The sequence below is a fragment of the Aedes albopictus genome, chromosome 2 (assembly GCF_035046485.1).
Source record: "Aedes albopictus strain Foshan chromosome 2, AalbF5, whole genome shotgun sequence".
Taxonomy (NCBI): domain Eukaryota; kingdom Metazoa; phylum Arthropoda; class Insecta; order Diptera; family Culicidae; genus Aedes; species Aedes albopictus.
The window spans coordinates 465,891,658-465,915,554 of NC_085137.1; the positions used below are offsets into that span (position 1 = coordinate 465,891,658).

The following is a 23,897-nucleotide window of genomic DNA, read 5'->3' on the forward strand; positions in this document are numbered from 1 at the left end:
TCAGCACGAGTCGTACATTTATCCAACGAGGCTTGCTGAGAGAAATTTTATAGAATATATTTCGACAATTTATTTTGAGATTGGATTTGGCCGATTTATTTAACAAGCCTTAATATTTTCTTCAAGAATTGGTAATTCTGATATAAGAATTGTTTTGGCAACAACTTTGAAAGTTCTTAGGTAATTTTGATGGATTTGTTTTCCGGAAATTTCTTTGGGAATTTGTCAGGATTTTTTTCGTGAATCTCATAGGATTTTCTTTGAGCAAGTCCAGTTGAGAATTTCTTAATTTCCAATTCAGAAATTTTTGGAAGCAATAAACAGTACTACAATTAAATCATTAAGGATTGCAAAAGTAATCACGATAAAATTGCCTGAGAAATTTGCAAAATACCTGAAAAAGAAATTGCTGAAATAATTTCAGAAAAAAGCCAACGAAAATATAGAAAAAAAAAGTCCAAAGAAATTGCGGATAAAATTCCAATGAAACTACCGCAGAAATTTTCAACAAAAAAAAACAATAATGCCGAAGGAATCATCAAAGAAATGACCATACTGCGGTCTAGCGAATACGGAGTCGTGGGTTCGAATCCCACTAGAACATGATTTTTTTCACAAATTCATCTCTCAATTTGTCAATTAGCAACATTATGTACCTTCAAATTGTTTACATGTTTTTCCCGTACATTCCTATAGGATTTCACTAGAGATTTCTCTAGAAATACCTCCGACATTGCGTCCTATCATCATCTCCTAATCGGCGAGATCCGGCTGCACATTGCTAGGAAGCGTAGAAGATCTATGGAGCCAAGGGTTCGACGCATTACCCGTATCAACACCGAAGCTCCATCAGTGCAGGAGATAGAAACAGCCATCCGTAGCATGGAATCGAACAGGGCGCCGGGGGTCGATCGCATATCAGTTGACATGCTCAAAGCTGACCCCGTAGTAAATATATACAGTCGAATCTCCTATTAGACGCTGCCACCCACTTTACGCACACCGCAATTTCTCAGCTGTCTTGCATCCAATCCAGCTGATTTTTTCAGCGCAGTTAGTGCTTACTATAGACTAATCACATACAAAAAATGAACTAAATTGGTTAGAAGACAGCCTGGAAAACGCGGTGCGCGTTAAGTGGGTGGCAGCGTCTAATAGGAGACCCGACTGTATGCACAATTGCTGCATCAATTATTCTGCAACATATGGGAAACCGCGAAAAGTGGAAGCAGCACTTCGATCAGCACCTGAACGGCGTGGAGAACGTAGGCACGGGAGCCCACGGCAACGGAAGAAACGACGACGCCAGTGCAGCGGAGGACGGAAATGAACCAACTCCCACGCTGAGGGAAGTTAAGGATGCCATTCACCAGCTCAAAACCAACAAAGCAGCTGGTAAGGATGGTATCGCAGCTGAACTCATCAAGATGGGCCCAGAAAAGTTGGCCACCTGTCTGCATCGGCTGATAGTCAGGATCTGGGAAACCGAACAGCTACCGGAGGAGTGGAAGGAAGGGGTAATCTGCCCCATTCACAAGAAAGGCGACCATTTGGAATGTGAGAACTTCAGGGCGATCACTATTTTGAATGCTGCCTACAAAGTGCTATACCAGATCATCTTCCGTCGTCTGTCACCTAAAACAAATGAGTTCGTGGGAAGTTATCAAGCCGGCTTCATCGACGGCCGGTCGACAACGGACCAGATCTTTACCGTACGGCAAATCCTCCAGAAATGCCGTGAATACCAGGTCCCAACGCACCACCTGTTCATCGACTTCAAAGCGGCATACGATAGTATCGACCGCGCAGAGCTATGGAGAATCATGGACGAAAACGGCTTTCCTGGGAAGCTGACTAGACTGATTAAAGCAACGATGGACGGTGTGCAAAATTGCGTAAGGGTTTCGGGTGAACTATCCAGTTCATTCGTATCTCGCCGGGGACTGCGACAAGGTGACGGACTCTCATGTCTACTCTTCAACATTGCGCTGGAAGGTGTGATGCGAGGAGCCGGGCTCAACAGCCGGGGAACGATTTTCACAAAATCCGGTCAATTTGTGTGCTTTGCGGACGACATGGACATTATTGCTAGAACATTTGGAACGGTGGCAGAACTGTACACCCGCCTGAAACGCGAAGCAGCAAAGGTCGGACTGGTGGTGAATGCCTCAAAAACAAAGTACATGCTGGTAGGCGGAACCGAACACGACCGGATCCGTCTGGGTAGTAATGTTACGATAGACGGGGATACTTTCGAGGTGGTGAAGGAATTCGTCTACCTCGGATCCTTACTAACGGCTGACAACAACGTGAGCCGTGAAATTCGGAGGCGCATCATCAGCGGAAGTCGGGCCTACTACGGGCTCCAGAAGCAACCGCGGTCGAAAAAGATTCACCCACACACCAAATGCACCATGTACAAAACGCTAATAAGACCGGTGATCCTCTACGGGCACGAGACATGGACCATGCTCGAGGAGGACCTTCAAGCACTCGGAGTTTTCGAGCGACGCGTGCTAAGAACGATCTTCGGCGGTGTGCAGGAGAACGGTGTGTGGCGGAGAAGGATGAACCACGAGCTCGCTGCAATTTACGGCGAACCCAGCATCCAGAAGGTGGCCAAAGCCGGAAGGATACGGTGGGCAGGGCATGTTGCAAGAATGCCGGACAACAACCCTGCAAAGCTGGTGTTTGCAACGGATCCGGTTGGCACAAGAAGGCGTGGAGCGCAGAGAGCACGATGGGCGGACCAGGTGGAGCGTGACTTGGCGAGCATTGGGCGCGACCGAGGATGGAGAGCGGCAGCCACAAACCGAGTATTGTGGCGTACTATTGTTGATTATGTCTTGTATTAATGATGTTGAACAAATAAATGTATGTATGTATGGGAAACCGCGACATTTCCGGCTGACTGGATGCAAGGCGTCTTAGTAAAGGTACCCAAAAAGGGTGAACTGACTGTATGCGATAATTGGCGGGGTATCATGTTGCTATGCATCATTTTCAAAGTTCTCTGTAAAGTGATCCTCAACCGGATACAGGTGAAGATTGACGCAACTCTCCGGCGGCAGCAAGCCGTATTCCGTGCCGGACGATCCTCCCGAGCAGAAGGGAATAGCAACAGTATAATAAAATATGTTACTTTGGCAAAATATCTGAGTAACGGAAAGAGTTATTTTTATGTTATTACAATACCTTATCATGTTATAAACTTGTCTGTCATAAGCGGCAAAATAACAAAAATCATAACAAAAAAATGATCTTGGAAAACCAGTTAAATAACACGTTTTGTTAGTTTCAATAACAGCGAATTTATAAAATATTCAATAACAAATGTTGAAATGAATAAATTATTGAAAACAATCAGGAAACAAAATGAGTTATGATATCAAAATCAAAGGGGCCTCGATGCAGTAAAAGCAATAAAAATAAAATGTCTAAAAAATCAAGTTCTTCTTCTTGGTGACTTCTTCTTGTTGACTGGCTTCTTTATTGACATTTTTGTCCGGAATGTGTAGTTCATCCTGGAATTCCACCAGCTGATCCAAAACGTAAAATGGCTAAAACTCTGTTACAAATGCATACTCGTACCACAGGTATACCGTCATGTGGGGTGTCATTGAGCCACTATTCCGCACGTTTAGAATACGACGGGACTGTATATTGTGTGCTAGACTACTATAATACATAATTCTGAGATAGTTTGCATCCACCGTTGGATTCTCTGACTTATATTGAATCCGTGGGATCGATAAACCAATGTTACCCTCCAGCCCCAAGTACACCCCGAAAGAAAGGTTATAAGTTGGCTCTGTCACAGTTAGAATTTAATGTCAGAAAGAAGCGGAAGAGGAACTGATGAATAAATAATATTTTCTCAGCAGTTCCTCACGGAATACTGTGAACAGCGTTATTAAAGATCAAATATTTTTTACAAAATTAACGCTATTGAAGATTAAATATTTTTACAGTCGCAATAAGAGAACGTCCATGTATTACGTCACGCAAAAATTACCCTTTTTCAACCCCTTCCCCCCTATTTCAAACTTTTTGTATAAGACCTCTGAAATTTTTGTATGGGTCGTCTAACTTAGCTGAACCCCCTTCCTCTCCCATAAAAGCGGGACGTAATTTATGGACGTTCCCTAACACAATAATAACCGAACTTATGCTACAACAAAACGTGTTATTGAAATGTAATGTATAGAAAATATACCAATAGCACGATCATAACAAAATAAGATTGTCCAACAAAACATGTTATGGAACGGTAATACCTCAATAAGATAATAATAACAAACCAAGATATAAAAACAGGTTTTATGATTCCGTTGTTATTATTTTGATATTATCCTCTGCTCGGGCTGTGTGGACCATATTGTCACGCTCCGTATCATTCTGAAGCGAATCAATGCATTCCAAGAGTCTCTCTTCCTGGTGTTCATTGATGAGCATGAGCATGATTGACCGCCCGCGGTTGCTCCTCTGTTATTGCAAGGACAACTGCATTTACACAAAGAAGATGCTTGGGATTAGCTTTCTCTTCATTGTGTAAATGCTGGAATCCCAATACTTTTCAATAAGCAATACCAGCGCCGGCCGCGTCCGAATGCAGGTCAATTGAGGATAGGGAAGGAAGTGATGACGTGATTCTCGCTTAGGCCAATAACCGAGGAATTCTCAGCGTTACTACGAGAAATCACTAGGAGTTTGGACAGGGGAAATGGAGATGTGTTGAGGATTTTGTCGGTGTAAACGAGTGTAATGTTTTGATTTGCGATTAATAATGCGCTCGCGAAGAAATACCCTTCTGAACCTTGGACGACGAACGCGATCTTTTGTGCCTCAAAACTCACCCTACATCAGTTATTCATTCGCAACTAAGGAGAACACAATGCTAAACACCGACGCATCTGTAGTTTGCGTTTCCGCGCGAGACAATGCTGAACGCGATCAATTCACAAGTATTAACAAAATAACACGTGATAAATAAAACAGAAAGATCTTACCGCATGGTTCGCCGTCTATCTTTTACTGACCCTCTCTTTTTCCAGAAATTCATGCAACCTTTGAGTCAAAACATTTATTCCTTTGGACTAAAATATTACAAATGTCGACACCGAAGATGACAAACCATTCAAATTTTTGTGTTCATGCAAAAAATGAAAGGAAATTATTTATTATCAACTAAATGTGCATTTGGAACTAGCGCCGACACATGACGTGACGAACTTTTCAATATTTGCTAGATAAATACACAAAAACCAGAGCTGCAGCATCTTCCACTAACTGGCCTCGAAATTACACTGAACTGCTACAAAAACACACGGGTACGACGATGTGCACATTCAAATTCACTCTCTTCCTGGTGTTCATTGATCACGAAAAAGCTTTCGACCGTCTCAACCACGGAAACATGTAGGAAGCCCTCAGGCGCAAGGGTTTCCCTGAGAAAATCATCGGTCTCTTTGCAGCACAGTACAGGGCATTTTCGTGCAGAGCTGTGCAGAGTAGTGAGAGAGACTGATGACGTTGGTCTTCTAGTTCAACTGCGCCCTGATATGCAGAGTAAGCTCAATGATTTTGCCAGTCGTTCCTCGGTAGAAGGTTTTACCATCAACGTCAGCGAGACCAAATCGTTAAATGTAAACATGGCCAACCCTTCCAGCTTTATGGTAGCTGGGCAAACAGTGGAGGATCTTGAAAGCTTCCAATATCTTATTCGGTTATTTTTTTTTTCTAGCGAATAGCTAGAAAATGATCTTGAGCAGGGGGACGACACAACCCACGACAAGTTATAATCACCCCAAAAAAGACGAAATATCCCACAAAAAGTGGACAAAACTTTTGTGGGATTCGCCAGGTTTTTTGGTCTTTTTTGGGCTAGTGTTACAGCCACTCCCTCTCAGATCGTTAGGAACTGCTTCGGTCTTCTCTAGCTATTCGATTGCAAGGATTATTGAAAAAAAAAATAAAAAAAATAATGCTATACCGTTTGCTTGTTTGTGTAGCAAAATAACACGGAGACGATTCAGAATTCCACGAAGTTAATTGGTACATTCATATCAACACTACCTATTTAACTTCGAGAAAACCAAAAATGAATAAAAGTATGGTTTCTCTAATTTAGAGCTTATCTATTGAATCACAATATTGGCTCACAGTTTCGCAAAATTAAGCGATTTTCTTACCATTTGCGGATTTTAGCGTGCTCAAAATTAGAGAGAAAGCACGCTCTCGCATCCGCATGCGTAAAATTAGAGAGCCGTGAGAGCAGACACAACACTGTCGGACTTAAGCACGTGCTGCGACTCCGACAATCAATGGATTGGCGCACAACGCAAAACCTGAGATTCTCAGCGCAAAACGACGAAAACGACCAGGTTTTATGGGACCACTTTTAAACGAAAGTACACAGCGCACGATTTACTCACACAAAGAGATTTTGTCCATAAGTCAGATTAGATCAGCACTTAAAAATTTTAATTTAATGTGCTGATCTAGGGTTAGTCAGATACGAGTGGGAAAACCTTTGTATAATCGATTGTTGCGTAAAGGCCATAAACGCAACATTAGAAATGTGTTCTTTCTTTTGAGGGTGTGCCTGAGCGCACAGAGAGAGAGAAAAGAGAGAGGCAATGGTCGCGAGCTAGAGAAAAAGCTTTCGCTCTGATAGATGCGTAACGCCGTTTTAAAGTTACACAGAAATCAAACTGGATTTTATTGGATTGACACAGACTACACGGAAGCTCAACCTTTTCACTTTCCGCTTCTACGAAGCACCATCCTGTTTTCGTTTCATGGCATGCCCGGTAAATTAGCTAAAGCAAGATGTAGACTATTTGGCCAATACCAAATATAAGACCACTTTAAAATAAATTAAACTTATTTTAGACTAAGGTGTAACGGCCAAATAAAAGCATTTGCCAGCCTCGATAAATGAAATGTTGTGCAAATAGAACTAGTGAGCCAGGATTTAGCTGTCGTTCGTGACATGTGGTCGAAATTTGATAATTAAAATTTGTCGTTTAGAAGACAAATCAGGCCAAACATTTCAATAGGTCCTATCTGTATTTGAGAGGCTCTCTTTGTTCACTTTCTCTTTCAATTATTGCAATGTAATGGTACACTTTTCAACTATTTTTGCAGTATAAATCAAAAGACGATTGTTTTGACCATCGTTCAATGCAAGGAGACAATCATAATACAAATAAACAGCTGAGATATTAACGAAAGAGAGGAAAACCAAAGAGAGCCTCTCTTCTGCAGATTGGACCTTTAGACATGTTTGGCCTGAAATACCTTCTACTCGCATCCCAAGCTCAGAATTCTTCTCAAAGAAAAGATGGTCATGGTTGGTTGAATAATTTTGCGTTACCTGGCGCAGGAACTCGCTATGCATTTGACCCACTTTCAGCCACCTTCCCACATACTTACGCATATCGAAAAGCCACCACTCCAGTTGTTTCGGCTTGGCGAACGGGAAGATTCACCTTCAGCTATATGCAGCCATCAGCCATCCACTCTCTCATCCTGCTAACATAAGTTTGCACAACATGACGCCATACAAACGCAGAAGAAGAGCCATCCAGATCCCAAACGAAGAAAAAAACTTGCTTTCGTCAGCTGATACCTATATGTCGTCCAATACCAAAGCTAATCGGCTAGGCCACGTGCCACCCTCGTCAATCTGGAAGCGAACAGGCACCAGCAACCGTGGTGCGTGGTATCCAACTGCTCTTTTCTCTCAAACACGCAAACCGGCTCTTCGGTTGCCGAAGGAGCGAAAGATGTTGCATCGGGTTCAATCGGGATCTCGTACCCCGACCGAACGGCTATGGGCTATGCCACCAACCGCTACCATTAGGCAGTCATATCTCCCGGCCCCGGAGACCGAATCCGCAAGCGGACGGAAGTACGCGAGAAAGAAGTTAGAATGTAGCACACAGCAGCTCTCCAAGCTCCAAAGCCGGTTCTCTCGCGCACCTCAGTGACGATAAGCCTAGCTAGGTGGAGCATTTTGCAATCTCCCGCTGATCGTACTGAAGTTGGAAGATGCGCTGCTGATGGTGCATCCCATCCCGACGCACGAAAACCGCGATAGAAGCTGTGAGTGAGTGGATGAGAAGGTGGGTAGAGTATATGTATTTATTTACCGCTCTTTCTGCAGACTCAGCAGCACGCATCGTGGATTGATGTTGCACACTGGTACACGTACAAAATAGTGGGTCAAGTTTTTGCGAGAACAAAACGTGAAATTGTTTGTCATATTTTGTAAAAAATTACTTTATCATATGCGCCAATTGCCGTCTCATCAGACGGAAATTATCTAATCATTACAGGTATTCCGAAATACCTTAGCCTTACCTTACCGGTCAGACTAAGCCGGTATGTCCTCTGCTGTACGTAGGATTCGTCTCCATTCGACTCGGTCCATGGCTATTTGTCTCCAGTTCCGCACTCTGCGTAGGGTCCGCAGATCATCCTACACTTGGTCGACCCACCTAGCTCGCTGCGCTCCACATCATCTTGTACTGGTCGGATGACTCTCGAGAACCATTTTAGTCGGGTTGCTATCCGACATCCTGATGACGTGACCAGCCCACCGTAGCCTCCCGATTTTCGCGGTATGGACGATGGTTGGTTTTCTCAGCAGCTGATGCAACTCGTGGTTCATTCGCCTTCTCCAAGTCTCGTCTTCCATCTGCACTCCGCCGTAGATGGTACGCAATACCTTCCGTTCGAAAACTCCAAGGGCGCGTTGGTCCTCTGCACGTAGGGTCCATTTTTCGTGCTCATAGAGGATGACCGGTCTAATCAGCGTTTTGTAGATAGTTAACTTCGTGTTACGGCGAACTTTATTCGATCGTAGAGTTCTGCGGAGTCCAAAGTAAGCACGATTTCCTACCATAATGCGCCTCTTAATTGCTCTGCTGGTGTCGTTGTCGGCGGTGACCAGTGAGCCCAAATACACGAAGTCTTCAACCGCCTCGATTACATCACCGTCGATATTAATTCGGGGTGGCGGGCGCGGTACTTCCTCCCTGGAGCCCTTCACCATCATGTACTTTGTCTTCGACACATTAATGACTAATCCGATTTGCCTGGCTTCACTCCTTAGTCGGATGTACGTTTCCGCCATCGTCTCAAATTTACGAGCAATAATATCAATATTATCAGCGAAACCATGCAGCTGAACGGACTTCGTGAAAATCGTTCCATTCGTGTTTATTCCCGCTCTCCTAATTACACCCTCTAACGCAATGTTGAACAGCTAGCACAAAAGACCATCACCTTGCCGTAACCCTCTGCGAGATTCGAAGGGACTCGAGAGTGTCGTCTTGATCAACCGTATCAGTTTATCCGGGAATCCGTATTCGTGCATAATCTGCCATAGCTGTTCTCGATCGATTGTATCATACGCCGATTTGAAATCGATGAACAAGTGATGTGTGGGCACGTTGTATTCGCGGCATTTCTGCAACACCTGGCGGATGGCGAACATCTGGTCCGTTGTAGCGCGTTCACCCATAAATCCAGCCTGATATTGCCCCACGAACTCTCTTGCAATCGGTGATAGACGGCGGCATAAAATTTGAGAGAGTACCTTGTAGGCAGCCATCAGTAGTGTGATCGCGCGGTAGTTCCCGCAATCCAACTTGTCGCCCTTTTTGTAGATGGGACACACGATACCTTCCATCCATTCCTCCGGTAATACTTCCTCCTCCCAAGTCTTGGTAATGACCCAGTGTAGTGCTCTCATTAGTGCTTCTCCATCGTATTTTAGAAGCTCGCTTGGTAGTTGATCTGCTCCAGCGGCTTTGTTGTTTTTCAACCGGCCAACCTCCTCCTCAATCTCTTGGAGGTCAGGGGCCGGAAGTCTTCCGTCCTGTGCACATACTCCTAGATCTGTTACCACGCCACCTTCGGGACTTGCAACGTCGCCATTGAGGTGCTCATCGTAATGCTGCCGCCACCTCTCGACCACCTCACGCTCGCTCGTGAGAATATTCCCGTGATTATCTCGGCACATGTCGGCTTGTGGCACGAAGCCTCTGCTCGAGCGGTTCAGCTTCTCGTAGAACTTTCGTGTGTCCTTTGCGCGGTTCAGCTTTTCCATCCCTTCGCTATCTCGTTCTTCCTGCTGGCGCTTCTTCATCCGGAAGACTGAGTTCTGCCTGTTTCGCGCCTGTCTGTAACGTGCCTCATTCGCTCTCGTACGGTGTTGCAGCATTCTCGCCCATTTGCATTCTTCTCGTTTTTCAACTGTTCACATTCGCCGTCGTACCAGTCGTTTCTGTGATTCGGAGTCGCGAAGCCTAGTGCTCTAGCCGAGGTAGGGTATTGGTTCCCTTATTAAGCATGTGGCTTCCATTTTCATCCTCCTGAAAACAAAGAAACAAAGCGTTGTTTGTTTTGTTTCTTATTTTTGTATTTTTTGTTAGGAGTGAGCAAGCATGAAACCAAAAAGAACGGATTCAATCGGTTCCGTTATCGCTTGTTTTCGAATAGGATGAACATGGGAGCGTGAGATTAATGATGGCACTCGTACCCTACATCCAAGAAGAATTTACCGTCGATTTGATTTTCTGTTTGATGGTCGGGTGATCTCCAGGTGGCTTTGTGTATAGCTTTGCGGGAAAGAAGGTGCTACGGACTACCATACCACGTGAGGCTGCAAAGTTTACGCATCGCTGGCCGTTATCATTCGATTCGGCGTGCAGGCTGTTTCGCCCGATTACCGGTCTGTACATTTCCTCCCTGCGCGTTCATGTCGCCGACAACGATTTTCACGTCACGCGACGAGCAACCATCGTATGTTTGCTGTAGCTGCGCGTAGAATGCTTCTTTCTCGTCATCCGGTCTCCCTTCGTGTGGGCAGTGGACGTAGATGATGCTGTAGTTGAGGAAACGGCCCTTAACGCTCAACATGCACATCCTTGCGTTGATTGGCTGCCACCCGATCACACGTTGTCGCATCTTGTCCAACACTATAAATCCTGTTACCAGTTCATTGGTGGCGCCACATCTTTGGTAGAAGGTAGCCTCTCGATGCCAGAACAGACGCTGTTTGAGCCGCATCTCCTTGGTGGACAGACTCTAGCTGAAGTCAAAAAGACAACAGTGCCCAGGCTGCACTACCAGCTAAATACACAACTCTTAGCTGACGGTCTTTGTCATCGCTTGAACCGTGGAAGCATGAGGTAGGAACTTGTGAGGACCAGAGCTATGTTGGACGCTCTCCTTATCGAGTCACCGTTTTGCAGCAGGAATAGCCTTGGAAATTCAAACAAGACTTCTTGGTGGAATCCACCTGAAATGCTTGAGTAAATCCTAGCAAGAATTTCTAAAGGAATCTCAAATTGATTTCATGCTATGGATGCCGGTTTCTATTTCCTGCAGTGTGCAATATGAGCTTCAAGGGACGATTTAAATATGACGTCAATCATTTTTCCGGATGTTTAGAACCCCCTCCCCCCACTATCACGCTTTTTTGTATACCTTATACATGGCGTGCCACACTTTCTCAGAACACCCCCTCTCCCCCCTAATTGATGGACCCATAATGTTGACGACACGTTTGGAACAAAAACTAAAGAATAATGTTATAACTATCACGCCGGGGACCTGGCATCGAATCTCACACCCGACAAACTCACAAAATGTGAGTTCTTCCTTTTTTTATAGAATGAGAAAATCTGCAACAGATACCCAACAGGTGGTTCCTCGGGTGATGTGGGGATCGACCCACTAAAAACTCATTCTCTCTCTTCCTTACCTTCGCGGTACGCCCGTTAGGGATGACTTCGAGAAGGGGGGGACCGTACATGAGTACACTCTAATAGTAAGCGTTCCACCAGCTACCGCCTTAAGTTGTTCACTCTCCCCTGGAGGCTCGGGTCCTGGCTAGTACTTAGACTACCCGTTGAACTCAAGCTCCTGGATGGGGAAGGGGGGCCAACTCAACTAGCTGTTGTTCGGCTCGCCATTTACTATGTAGTTCAAGTACGATTCGAGAAATCGTGGAAGTAACGGAGTCCCACTTGTCCGCCCCCATACACATCCTTTCAACAATGTTGTCAGGCGTGATATCTCTACCGCATACCTCCTGCATACTCGACCTTTGCTCCACGAAACGTGGACATTCAAAGAGCACATGCTCCGCGGTCTCGTCGCAGTCTGCACACTCCGGACATGCGGGGGAGCCTGCGTGTCCGAATCTGTGCAGATACCACCTAAAGCACCCATGGCCTGACAGAAATTGAGTCAAGTGAAAAATCACCTCGCCATGGGGCCTGCTCGTCCACTTGGACACGCTCGGTATGAGCCTGTGTGTCCATCTACCCTTGCTGGAGGAATCCCATTCGCTCTGCCACTTCAGCATAGACGAGGTTCTGGCGGTACGCCTCGCGCCTCTTATGCCGCGTCGCTCGAAGCATTCTTCATCCTCTGCCACCACTAGAGCTATGGGCATCATGCCCGCAAGCACACACACCGCGTTCTTTGAGACCGTGCGGTATGCGCTCACCACCCTAAGGCACATCAGCCTGTGGGTACTCTCAAGTCGCTTCACGTTTCGGTTAACCACTAGCGCCTTCGACCATGCAGCGGCGCCATACCGTAGTATGGAGACCGCTACTGCCGCGAGCAGCTTACGTTTACTCGAGACTATTGCCGAGCTGTTTGACATTATCTTTGACAATGCCATTATCGCCATGCTTGCCCTTTTGCAGGCATATTCTACGTGGCTTCCGAATTTCAGCTTATCGTCGATAATGACCCCCAATTACTTCAGTGAGCGCTTAGAGTTAATCGTGCATCCACCTGTGGTGACCACTGCCTGCTGTTCAGACTTGCGGTTGTTTACCACCACCACCTGGTGCGCGAGTGCCAAATGTTTCGACCTCATCCAATCCTCCACTATGCCAATTGCGTGAGTTGCTGTCAGTTCCACTTCCTCTATCGACTCGCCGTATACCACGAGGGTAATATCATCGGCGAAGCCGACCAGCTTTACGCCCGGTGGAAGTTTGAGCCTCAATACGCCATCATACGCCGCGTTCCATAGTACCGGGCCCAAGATGGACCCCTGCGGTGATTTTGTAGCTCCTCTCGCCTTCCTCGGTGTCATAGATTAGCACTCTATTCTGGAAGTAGCTCTCCAATATCCGGCATAGGCTAACCGGGACTCCTAGGTGGTGTATTGCGCACTCAATGGCGGTCCAGCTGACGCTGTTGAACGCATTCTTAACGTTCAGCGTGACGACCGCGCAATAGCGGATTCCTGTTCGCTTCTTTTGGAGCGCTATTTCGGCCGTTTTGGTTACAGCCCTAATAGCGTCCACCGTCGATCGACCCTTCCGGAAGCCGAACTGGTTATCCGAGAGACCAGAGTCATCGGGTTTCTCGGTATAGACCATCAGCCTCGACAGAATGATCCGTTCCAACAGTTTTCCGGCGGTGTCCAGCAGGCAGATAGGTCTGTATGCCGACGGGTCGCCAGGTGGCTTCCGGGGTTTGGGCAGTAGAACCAATCTTTGCCTTTTCCACCTCTCCGGAAATTCGCCTCTGTCTAGGCACATCTGCATAACCATTCTGAACATGTCAGGCTTAGCCTCGATGGCCGCCTTGATGGCTAATGTCGGGATACCGTCAGGACCCGGAGCCTTGTTCAACTTAAGCGACTTCGCTATTGCAATGAGTTCGTCGTTCGTCACCGGGGCTACCTCGCTATGGCCGGTTTGGCTATAGGGAACGGGGGCCCATGGTCTTGTATCGTGGCGCGGGAACAGCGTTTCCACGATCTTCTGCAGCATCTCTGGGGAGCGTTCTGGGGGTGCTGACGCGCCCTTCGTTTTGGCCATGACTACTCTGTAGGCGTCTCCCCATGGGGTCGTGTTGGCTGCCTGGCAGAGATTTTCGAAGCACGCCCGCTTACGAGTCTTAATCTCTTTATTCAGTGCCAGTTTAGCCGCCCTGTAGGCCTCGCTTCGTTCAACTCTATCCTCATCGGTACGAGCCCTTTGCATCCTCCTTCTAGCTCTTAAACAGGATGCGCGGAGTTCTGCGATTTCTGGACACCACCAGTACACCGGTTTGCGTCCATTTCTGGGTAGGAATCGCCTTGGCATAGCGGCGTCACATGCACGGTTTAGGGTTCCGACAAGATCATCGCTGGATAGATCGTCGGTGTTACTCTCCATAAACAATCGCTCCACAAATGCCGGCTTATCGAATCGCGAGGTCAGCCTTTCCCGATGACGGTCGATGACCTTCGGCTGTGGCCGTCTTCCTCCGTGTTCCACTCTGTATCGAATCGCCAGATGGTCACTATGCGTGTACCCAAGCAACACGACTTGTTTCTAAGTAAACCAGTAACAGCAACCTTAGTGCAATTTATTCACTGTCCGTATCACGGACAACAGAACACAATTGCTTCTTATCTGAAACCCAAAAAGCGCAGATTCTGAATTCTTATGCAACATAAACGAGGGGGAATGATAAAAAATAAATAAAAAAAATCGTCCAGACTCGAACCATGGACACCAGGAGTATTATCTACTCACCTTGCATACTACACCAAGAGCTCTGTGAGAGAAACGCTGCTCAACGCATCATAAAAGCTACTGAAGTTGCTTGTTACTTTATTGCACCTTCTTTGTCACAAGTTAGAGAACTGTCAAAATGAAAAGACGCTCAAGTTTTCTGCAACGCTCTTGGAACCTAATCTGAACAAATAAACCAGAGTTAGATGTTTCATGCATGTTACATAGCACTTTTAATGTGAGCTAACTGTATTATCACTTGCGAGGAATATGTAAGCTCCGCCTCCACGAATCGATGTCAAACACGTGGTAATTTGTGATTTCTATGAAACAAAGCCGCAACTTTACGAATTTCGAACTTTCAATGCAACTCAATTGACAAGATGGAAGTTTCATGTGCTTCTAGTGCAACTCATATAGACCAAAGCATAGAAAGCCACATTTTAGATGATGTTGCAGGTGCTGCTTGGGTATCCATCGTCAACCCTCCAGTCCGAGCTAGGGTTTAGTCCCGGGCTCCAGAAGGTTACATCAATGATGGACTCTGCACCATTCCTACTGAAGGTTTTTTTGTCCCTACGTTCGCGACATCCACGTTTAGTCTAGCCATAGCTTCGAGCAGGGATGTGAAATGTACTGGAAAAAACGGTTACCGGCTGTACATTTGACATTTTTCCACACGAACATAACAGGCCCAGCCAAACTCAAACTGTTCGAAAAATAAATGTCATAACATTTTTTTTCCTGCAGCCTTCTTCCTCGAAACGGTTTCCAAGCGCGAGAGCGCCAGTATTCGAGCACAACGACGACAGAAATTTCTGTCTCTCCCGTTTTCGCATTTTTCTGCGCTTCAAACCGTTTCTAGACAAACTTCTTTACATGCATCTCAATGCTAGGAGTGTGCTCTAGCTATTTGTGCAAATCGATTTAAATTATTAATTAAAACAAGTGAGTTATTAGCAGTTGAAAATATGTGACATTTTTCGCAATCACCGCCTCAGCATGACTGCTCATAAATATTTTCGTGGGGATGCGAAAACCATCAAGCGTCTGCTTGACTGCCGTCGGCGCGGCGTCTGATGGTATTGGTGCTGCCGTTGTTTTGTTTTAATTTTACTGTCAGTATCGATGAACGGAAAAGCGAAAAAAGTATTTTTGCAATCCCTGGCTTCGAGTAAAGCCCAACCTCTCGCGTTAGTCAAGCGGCTACCCCACTCAATCGCCCAGGCGTTGAAGTCTCCACCGATGACCACGGGACTCAATCCCACCATTGCGCTTGTAAACGATTCCAGCATAGACGAGAACTGGTCTATCGTCCACCTGGGAGGGACATAACAACTGCAGTAGTATACCCCGTTGATCTTCGCTATTGCGAAGCCCTCGTGCGACGTGGAAACTATTTCCTGGACCGGAAAACGACCGGTTGTACAGATCGCCGCTAGCTTGGCCTTATCCGCTACCCAGTTTCCGTTATCGGGAGGGATGCGGTATGGGTCCGATAGTAGTGCGATGTCTGTACTTGACTCCGAGACTGACTGCCATAGCAACTGTTGTGCGGCTTCACAGTGGTTCAGGTTTAGTTGTGTAACCTGCATTATCTTTTGGAACTTCGACCTCCTCGCGTGCCTGGACATTTAGGCCCGCCCGTCGTGTGGCCCTTGTTCGCCGTGCAAATCAGGCATTTTGGTGCAGAGTTGCACTCCCTGGCGATATGGCCTTCTACTCCACACTTCCTGCAGAGCTTACTCCTGTCTGGGCCTTTGCATGCCCAGGACTTATGCCCTTGCTCAAAGCACTTGAAGCACGCAACTGGCGGCTCGTATATGCTGAGCGGGCACACTGACCAAGCTACCTTGATCTTCCCGACTGAAATCGCCTTATTCCCTACGGGGAGTTTAAACGCGGCAATCTGCGTGCCAGCCGGACCCTTACGCAGGCGTATCGATGCACTTGGTACATCTATCTCACACTGCTGTTTGAGTGCGGCTGCGAGCTCCTCTGCGTCGGTAATCTCGTCCAGGTTTTTACACTGGAGAGTTGCCTCCGCCGTTAGGGCTCTTACCTGCACCTTTTCGCCAAATACCTCTTGGGCTAGTGCTTTGTATGAAGTACCTTTATTGGCTGCTTCCTTCTTCAGCACTAGCATCATCTCTCCCGTCCTGGTGCGCCGGATGCTTTTTACATCCGCGCCCAACGGTGAGAGACGATTCTCGTCTCGCATGGCCTTCAGCACCTCGGCGTATGTGTCTGCCTCGGTTTTGAAGACCAGCGCGTCACTTCTCGCTCGTTTGCGGGCTGGTTTCGTAGTTCTCACCTTCTTCTTTTTTCCTACCGTAATCCAAGGGTTCTCCTTCCCTTGGTCCGGTTGGCCTCCGTTCTTCCTCTTGTTGGCTTGCTGGGGCTTGGTTTCCCTGCCCCTTGCGAGCTTCGCAACCGGCTTAGCAGCCTGGTTACCTACGCTAGTTTTCACCTTCTCTTTCTGCGGCTTTGCACCCGACTCCGCCGGACGCTTCTTGGGCCGCGTCTCCTCAGCAGGTTCAGAAGGCTCAGCAAGGAGGAAGTTGTCCGTTTGGGTGGACCGCTCTTCCCTGCTCGCATAGCACTTCGCTCTTCCACCAGGAGGTCGTGCTCCTTCTTGGCCAGAGCCAGTGATTTGCGGAGCTTCAGCAGGCCCTGTTTCAGGTCCTTGCTGATGGTTGTCCGCCCGCTCGTGTAGCCGATCAGCTCATCCAGCTGTTCGGCAACTACCAACATCTTTGGTAGCCCGCTCCTGTTGCGGTTCAGCGCCCGCGTGAGGTCCGCACCGGTCATCTGTGATTCCTCCGTCGGCGCTGTACCGCTTCGTGCACCACTTGCTCCACTTGAATTTCCTGCCGCTGGTTCGCTGGTGGGTGCACCAGCCCCTCGGAGTGGCGATCTAGCCAAGCCTCCACGCGCGAACGGGTTCAATGCCGCTCCCTCAGTTACTCCACACTCGACCACGTTGTTACAGTTGTTGAATTTCGAAGTCATGTCTGTTGGCCCCCCCCTTAGAGCCGCTATCCCTCACTGTAAATGAAGTAGTCGCCAAGGATCCTGGTGGTTATCTATGCAAGCAGGGAGCCCACCCGAGGGTTGGCCCAGGCCCTTATGGGGACTGAGCTCAGAACCGGATCAGCGCTAATCAGGAGTGTTCATCTGAACCTACTTCCACCCAGATAGTTGTCTAAGCTGGGCACAGATCAGGAACGTACTTTAAGGCCATGCCACGGTTTTATGGGGCGGAAGACAGCGTCGACGTTAGCCTATCCGCCGTTTCACGTCAGTGTCACCCGACCTTACTAAGAGGATAGAATGCCGTCGCCATCAGCTCACTTGTGCATAGTTACCTTAGCGTGTACCATCTCATTTACCAATTACTAAGCATGACCAGTATACCATAATCACTTACTGGCATCGTTCCTGATGTGCCCGAGGCACTTCTAACTGGGCTGTGACACTTTGGAAGAGGTGCCATATCGCTTGAACAGAGTTGCTTCCGGATGTGTGGAATTTCTGAAGAGGACCAGCAGAGCCCACTGCTGGTCCCCCGCCACGCCTAGGCTTACTCCGCTTGAGCAGTTCGTATGTGCCGGTGCTCGGTCACCTCCCGGTGCCAAAGGTGGTAAGTCCACACTGATGTGTAGATATGGTTCGCTTAGGAAAGAATCCTAGGCTCCCACCTATGAGTTCTTCCTTTGGAAGGGAAGTAAAGCTATATGAACTAGCCTAGCGCTAAAAATCTCTTCAATACAGATAAAACATAATAAACTTTAACATAGCTTTTGGCTTTGGCCATTTCAGGAGTGTAGGTTTTCCTTTGTGCGGTAGCTCAGTCGTTGCGTTGATGAGGTAGAAAAGGGGGTGGCTGCTCACCTGTATGAAAGAAGGGCCGGAACCCTTACTCTCCCGCTCGCGAAGCAACGCATGCAACAACCGTCCGTCGTGGCTCAACCAACAACAAGAGACCGGCGCGACGACGACGAAGAAAGGTGTGCAGGCGACAGCAAAACAGCGGGATCGCTGCGATTGTTTGCATAGTGGGTTTGTATTGTCGTTTCAAATATGTACACAAATCAAAATAATTGAATTTGTCCCAACACAATGTTGACTGACGGTTCAGTTGCGAGTGGAATTGAAATTTGGTGAAATTTTGCTTATCGATTATCACTGGTTGAGGTAGAACCAAATTAAAGAATCTCTCGCGCTTCCAGCTTGATCGACGATCACGTTGTGCAGCGCGGCCCTCGCTCACGGCTCACCCACCAACCCGGATCCGAACAAACGGAATCAGCTGAGCTGAGCGCTGCTGAGCCGGAGTCTCCGACGACGACGTGCAATGCAAGCGAATCTCGGCTGGCGGGGCGGCGCTCGCTCGGTCCGCGTTCGAATTGGATCCATGGATCGGAATCGGCACGGTGCCGGTGTAGCGAGCGAGCGAACGAACGAACAAGCGAATGAGCGACGTCGGTGGCGGCGAACGCGAGGCGCATGTTTACAGACAGACCGGACCAAAAAACTCGAAATTACCGTAAACAGTTTTAGTTAAGTCGCGAACGTTAGTGCCATTAGTTGGCTTGGCGCTCTTGGCTCTTGGCTCTTGGGGTTTACTTTTCTCCTCTTATAGTTGCGATCGAGAACGCGGGCGCGCGCGCGTGATTTCTGTCTGTCTGTCCGTTACGAGTTGGTTGATCGAGATCGTGGTGGATTTTCAGTTCGTTTTCGGCGTTAGATGGATTAAGGTTCGCGAGTGCGAGAGAGCGCGTGGCGTGTCGGTATAGATAAGCACAGGAAGACAACTGTTTCGGTTCGGTGGTTTCTGCAGACCCGTCCGTCGGAAGAAGCTTAGAAGATTGATCTAGTGGTGTTGAGATTCTATTTCCATTTCGGTGTGTTAATCTATCTGGGAAGAACGGAAGAGATCGCATTCGCAAATTGATGGTGTGGCAGAAAAAGCTTCAAAAATTTGGCGACATTCTGTGAGAGTGATATTAGATAAGAAGTCTTAACGTGCTTTTAAAAAGTGAAAGATCATAACGAAAACGAAGGATATCCATTGGAAAATCAACTGATTTGCGTCTCGTAACTTGGTCGAAATCAATGTAAGAAGAACATTGAAGTGGTCCAAAAGTTGTGATTGCGGAAAACAAAACAGTTCGATTTAAAAGGTGAGAAGTTGCTCTAGTTGTGTGAAAATGCAGTAGCAAGTTGTTTAAATAATAAAAAAATATTGAAATAATAGGGCCCAAATAACAAAGGTGGAATCAGCGCGGGTATTCAGAAGTACTATGCTGAGAGTTATGGGTTCGATTCCAAATCGATCTAGGAAATTTTCGTAATAAAAATTTCGCTCATTTCCTTGAGCATAGACTATCATTCTGCCTGCCCTATAGACACATGCAAAATGGTCATTGTTGTTTATTTATTTAATCTTTACCGAAAATGGTCATTGGCAGCAGAAGCTCTCAGTTAACCGTTATGTGTTCGACAAACATTTTGCTTTTTTCCTACACCGTGCTTTTTAAATGGGCGCTGGGTACCCGGGTACCCTGTCGCCACATTAGGGTTAATAACCGTGGAAGTACTCATAGAACACTAAGCTGAGAAGCTTACTGGGTTTGTCGCAGTAAAGACGTTATGTTAACCCTAAAAGGGATACCTTCATGGCCTCAGTTTCGTCACCTCGCTGAGTGTGTTCCATCAAAGACGAGCTCTGAAAGGCGCCTGGGGTCCAAATGGACCCCAGGTATCCCTTTTAGGGTTAATAATGGTAAGAAGAACAATGAAGGAATAACGATAGCGCAGTGCAGTGCAAATAAGTGTTTCGAAGTAAACATAAAACAATCTAGTTATAGGGAAAAGGAATCCATCTAGATCTAGAGCAAAGTGCTCCCGTTTTCGTCCTATCGAATATAAATATAATAAGCGCTATTTGTTTTGGTTTTTCTTTATGTATTTTTTGTTAGTAGTGAGCAGTGGTGAGAACGTGCGTCTGGAGCCGACTTACTGATAGTAGTGAGCATGCATACTAACAAAAAGAACGGAAACAATCGGTGCTGAAATCGTCTATTTTGGAATAGGATGAACATAGGGACATAGGCTGAAGAAGGGTACTCATACCCTACTAGTTTTAATTTATAACTCTTCAGAACGCGCACCGTAATAAGTAAAAACACTACCAAAACACGTCGAAATACGCGTCTCTGTCAAAGGATATCCCTTTCGTGACGGAGCACAAAAAAAGTAAAATCTCCATACAAATGGCTCAACTTTGACTCTCCAGAACTCCCAGATTTCCCAACAAAACAACAATTATTTTACCTCATTTGAAAGAATTGCTCTTTATCTTTCGGTTTCTAACTTTGACTACCTAGATAAATCGGAAATAAAAAATTTGCGACAGATAAAACTTTTTCATGTTTTACGGTTTTTGTCCACTTTTTGTTTACCTTGTTGTAGTAAATCTCACAGGCAACGTAAACAAAAGTTTGTTTACACACAAACAAGTATAAGTAATGGCTGAATTATAGAAACAGTTTACATCAATGAAACAAAGTCTAAACAGATGAAAAAAATATGCAAAACTGTTACCGCTCAACAGCACAATTGTGCTGGTTCGTCACGAAAGGGATATGCAAAAGAGGGTGGAACCAAAAGGTGCAAAACTGATTACACTTATTCGAAGAGGGTATTTTGCCTAATAGGTTCGAAAAGTCGGTACAAGATTGAAATTTTAGTTTGAAAGCGATTATTTAACAAATGACATTAAGTAAAAACCATCTTTAGGGGTGAAAACGTGGCATCCGATTCTATAGATTTAATCGAAAATCATACCAGGATCCTTTCATAAATTTCTATTAGAGTTTATAGCCAAAATCTTCGGGAAATTTCTAGTCAAATATGTAGTGCAATCGCTATCCACTAGTTGATTTTGCGAAAATTCCAAAGAGAATCTCTTGCGGAATCTCTGGTACAATCTCTCCAACAAGCATGTTTTTTATGGCTGCAATTTAAATCAATTGACTAAACTTCATGGAGCAATGTCATTCTGTAAAGCTGTTTTTAGCGGAAATTCTAATACTAAGTGTTAAAGAAATTGGAACGAAAATTCATGATGCGTTCTTGATGGAATGTCTAGGTCTACCCTAATAGTCAATAGTATTTCCTGTAAAATTTTAAGAAAATCTTTGGCGAAGATCCCGAACAAGTTTTCAACCAAGTCATTTTTTTTTTTTTTTGAGGAAAGAAGCGTCCGTCCAGCGTAATGGGAGTCGTGGGTTCAACTCCCACCGGAGCACGTGTTTTTTTTTTCATAATTCAAATCTCAATTTAAATAAAAGAAAATCGGGTTAAGTACGGTTCCTTTGAATTCCACTAAGAATTTGCATCCTTTGACAGATACGTATTTCGACCTCAACTGTAAGGTCGTCTTCAGTGTCTTGTACTTGACTCGACACTGAAGACGACCTTACAGTTGAGGTCGAAATACGTATCTGTCAAAGGATGCAAATTCTTAGTGGAATTCAAAGGAACCGTACTTAACCCGATTTTCTTTTATTTACAGATATTCCCCTAACAAGCCCAGGTTAATAATCATCATCAATCTCAATTTGTTCATCAAATAAATAAAATCATATTGAATATACTAAAAGTTCTCGGAATTGAAGGAATTTCCAGATGGATTGAAGAAATATTAAAGGATTTATCTACAACAAATACCTCAAGAAAACTCCTTTTAGGAATTTTAATCTGTCTTTGCTTTCTGTAAAATTCAAGTGAGTAAGATATTTCCTGCAACAGATGTATTTTTTTTCGGAAATTTATCTGTTCCAGGAAATATCTTACTCACTGGAATTAACGATAAATTTGATCTGAAATAATTTCTGTGTATATCGATTGTGAAAGTTTTCTAGAAAAATCATAATTGAGCAATATTAAGAAGCTTCCTGAAAAATGGTGGCGGTCCAACGAAAATATTTGTGTTTATATTTTTTAATTCTTTATTTTTTTTTTAATCCAATAACTTAGAAAAGGTTTTGAAGAAAGCATTGGGGATTTTTTTTTATTACTGTACGGGTTTAGGCCGAAGGGACTCAGATTTTCATGAAGTTTTTTCCACAGGCAGGACTCATGAACAGTGTTAAAAACTTTTATTTTCAATGAGTGAAATTCAACGTGAATTTTGAAAATTCTCAACTGCGGGATCAAAATAAAAATCATTTTGGTGAATGAATTTTCTCACTTATTCATTCATTTTTCTGTCACTGACAATTTTCAGTGAGGAATATAACTAGACCGTAACTCCCGATTATACTTCCAAACACCTCAAAACTTATGTATAGAAGTGAATTAGAATATTAATTATGTTATCTATTTGTCCATTAAGTCGGATTGTGCGTCTGTAAACAGAAATTGGACATTTTACGACGTGCGAAAAAATATTCGTGACAAAGAATTGCATGAAAAAGAGAGGCATTCAGCTGACAATAAATGTGGCCAAACACGAATGAAAAAATGAGAATGTCAATCTTCACTTTCAATCTTAGAATTTTTTACTCTCTGCTCCCGGAAAACTCAGTTGGATTTTTTGTTTTCCCCTGACACCAGTAACTTTGAAAAATCATAACTCAAGAGTGAGGGGTCTCCAGTTAGCCTAGTGGTTAAGGCTATGAATCGCCAATCCGGAGACGGCGGGTTCGATTCCCGTTCCGGTCGGGAAAATTTTCTCGACTCCCTGGGCATAGTGTATCATTGTCCTTGCCTCACAATGTACAAATCCATGCAATGGCAGGCAAAGAAAGCCCTTCAATTAATAACTGCGGAAGTGCTCAAAGAACACTAAGTTGAAGCGAGGCCGGCCAAGTCCCAGCGGGGACGTAGAGCCATAAAGAAGAAGAAGAAGAAGAAGAAGAAGAAGAAGAAGAAGAAGAAGAACTCAAGAGTGAAGCATCGTAGAAATATTTTTTTTTTTTTAGAAAATGAAAGCATATTATCTCAGGAATAAAAAAAAGAAATGGACAAAGTTTTCCACAAAATTTCCCACACTTGAGAAAATTCGCAAAGAAAAGCCGTAAGAACTCGTGTAAAATTTTCGAAAACAACATTTTTGGAAGGTTATTTTATAAGCTTCAATCGCTAATATTTTTGGAATGCACTTTATTTTTCGTTTTTGAGTTATGGCCAATTTTGTTAAAAAAAATGTCTCAATGTGCCATAAAAGCCTTTTCTTTGAAAAATCATAACTCAAGAACGAAGCATCGTAGAAACAAAGGTTTTTTTCAATGAAGATGAAAGCAAATTATCTCAGCAATTAAAAAAAATATGAAGTGGAAC

At 45.2% G+C, this 23,897-nt stretch overlaps 1 protein-coding gene across 1 annotated transcript in view; it reads left to right on the forward strand.

Annotated features, from left to right (window-relative positions):
• The first annotated feature begins 19,007 nt into the window (after window positions 1-19,007).
• LOC109412780 (heparan sulfate 2-O-sulfotransferase pipe) overlaps window positions 19,008-23,897 on the forward strand; it is an 848,881-nt gene continuing 843,991 nt past the window's right edge. The window contains exon 1 of the mRNA XM_062853998.1: window positions 19,008-19,732. The gene's annotated coding sequence lies outside the window, so the exon portion shown is untranslated. The remainder of the gene's footprint in view (window positions 19,733-23,897) is intronic.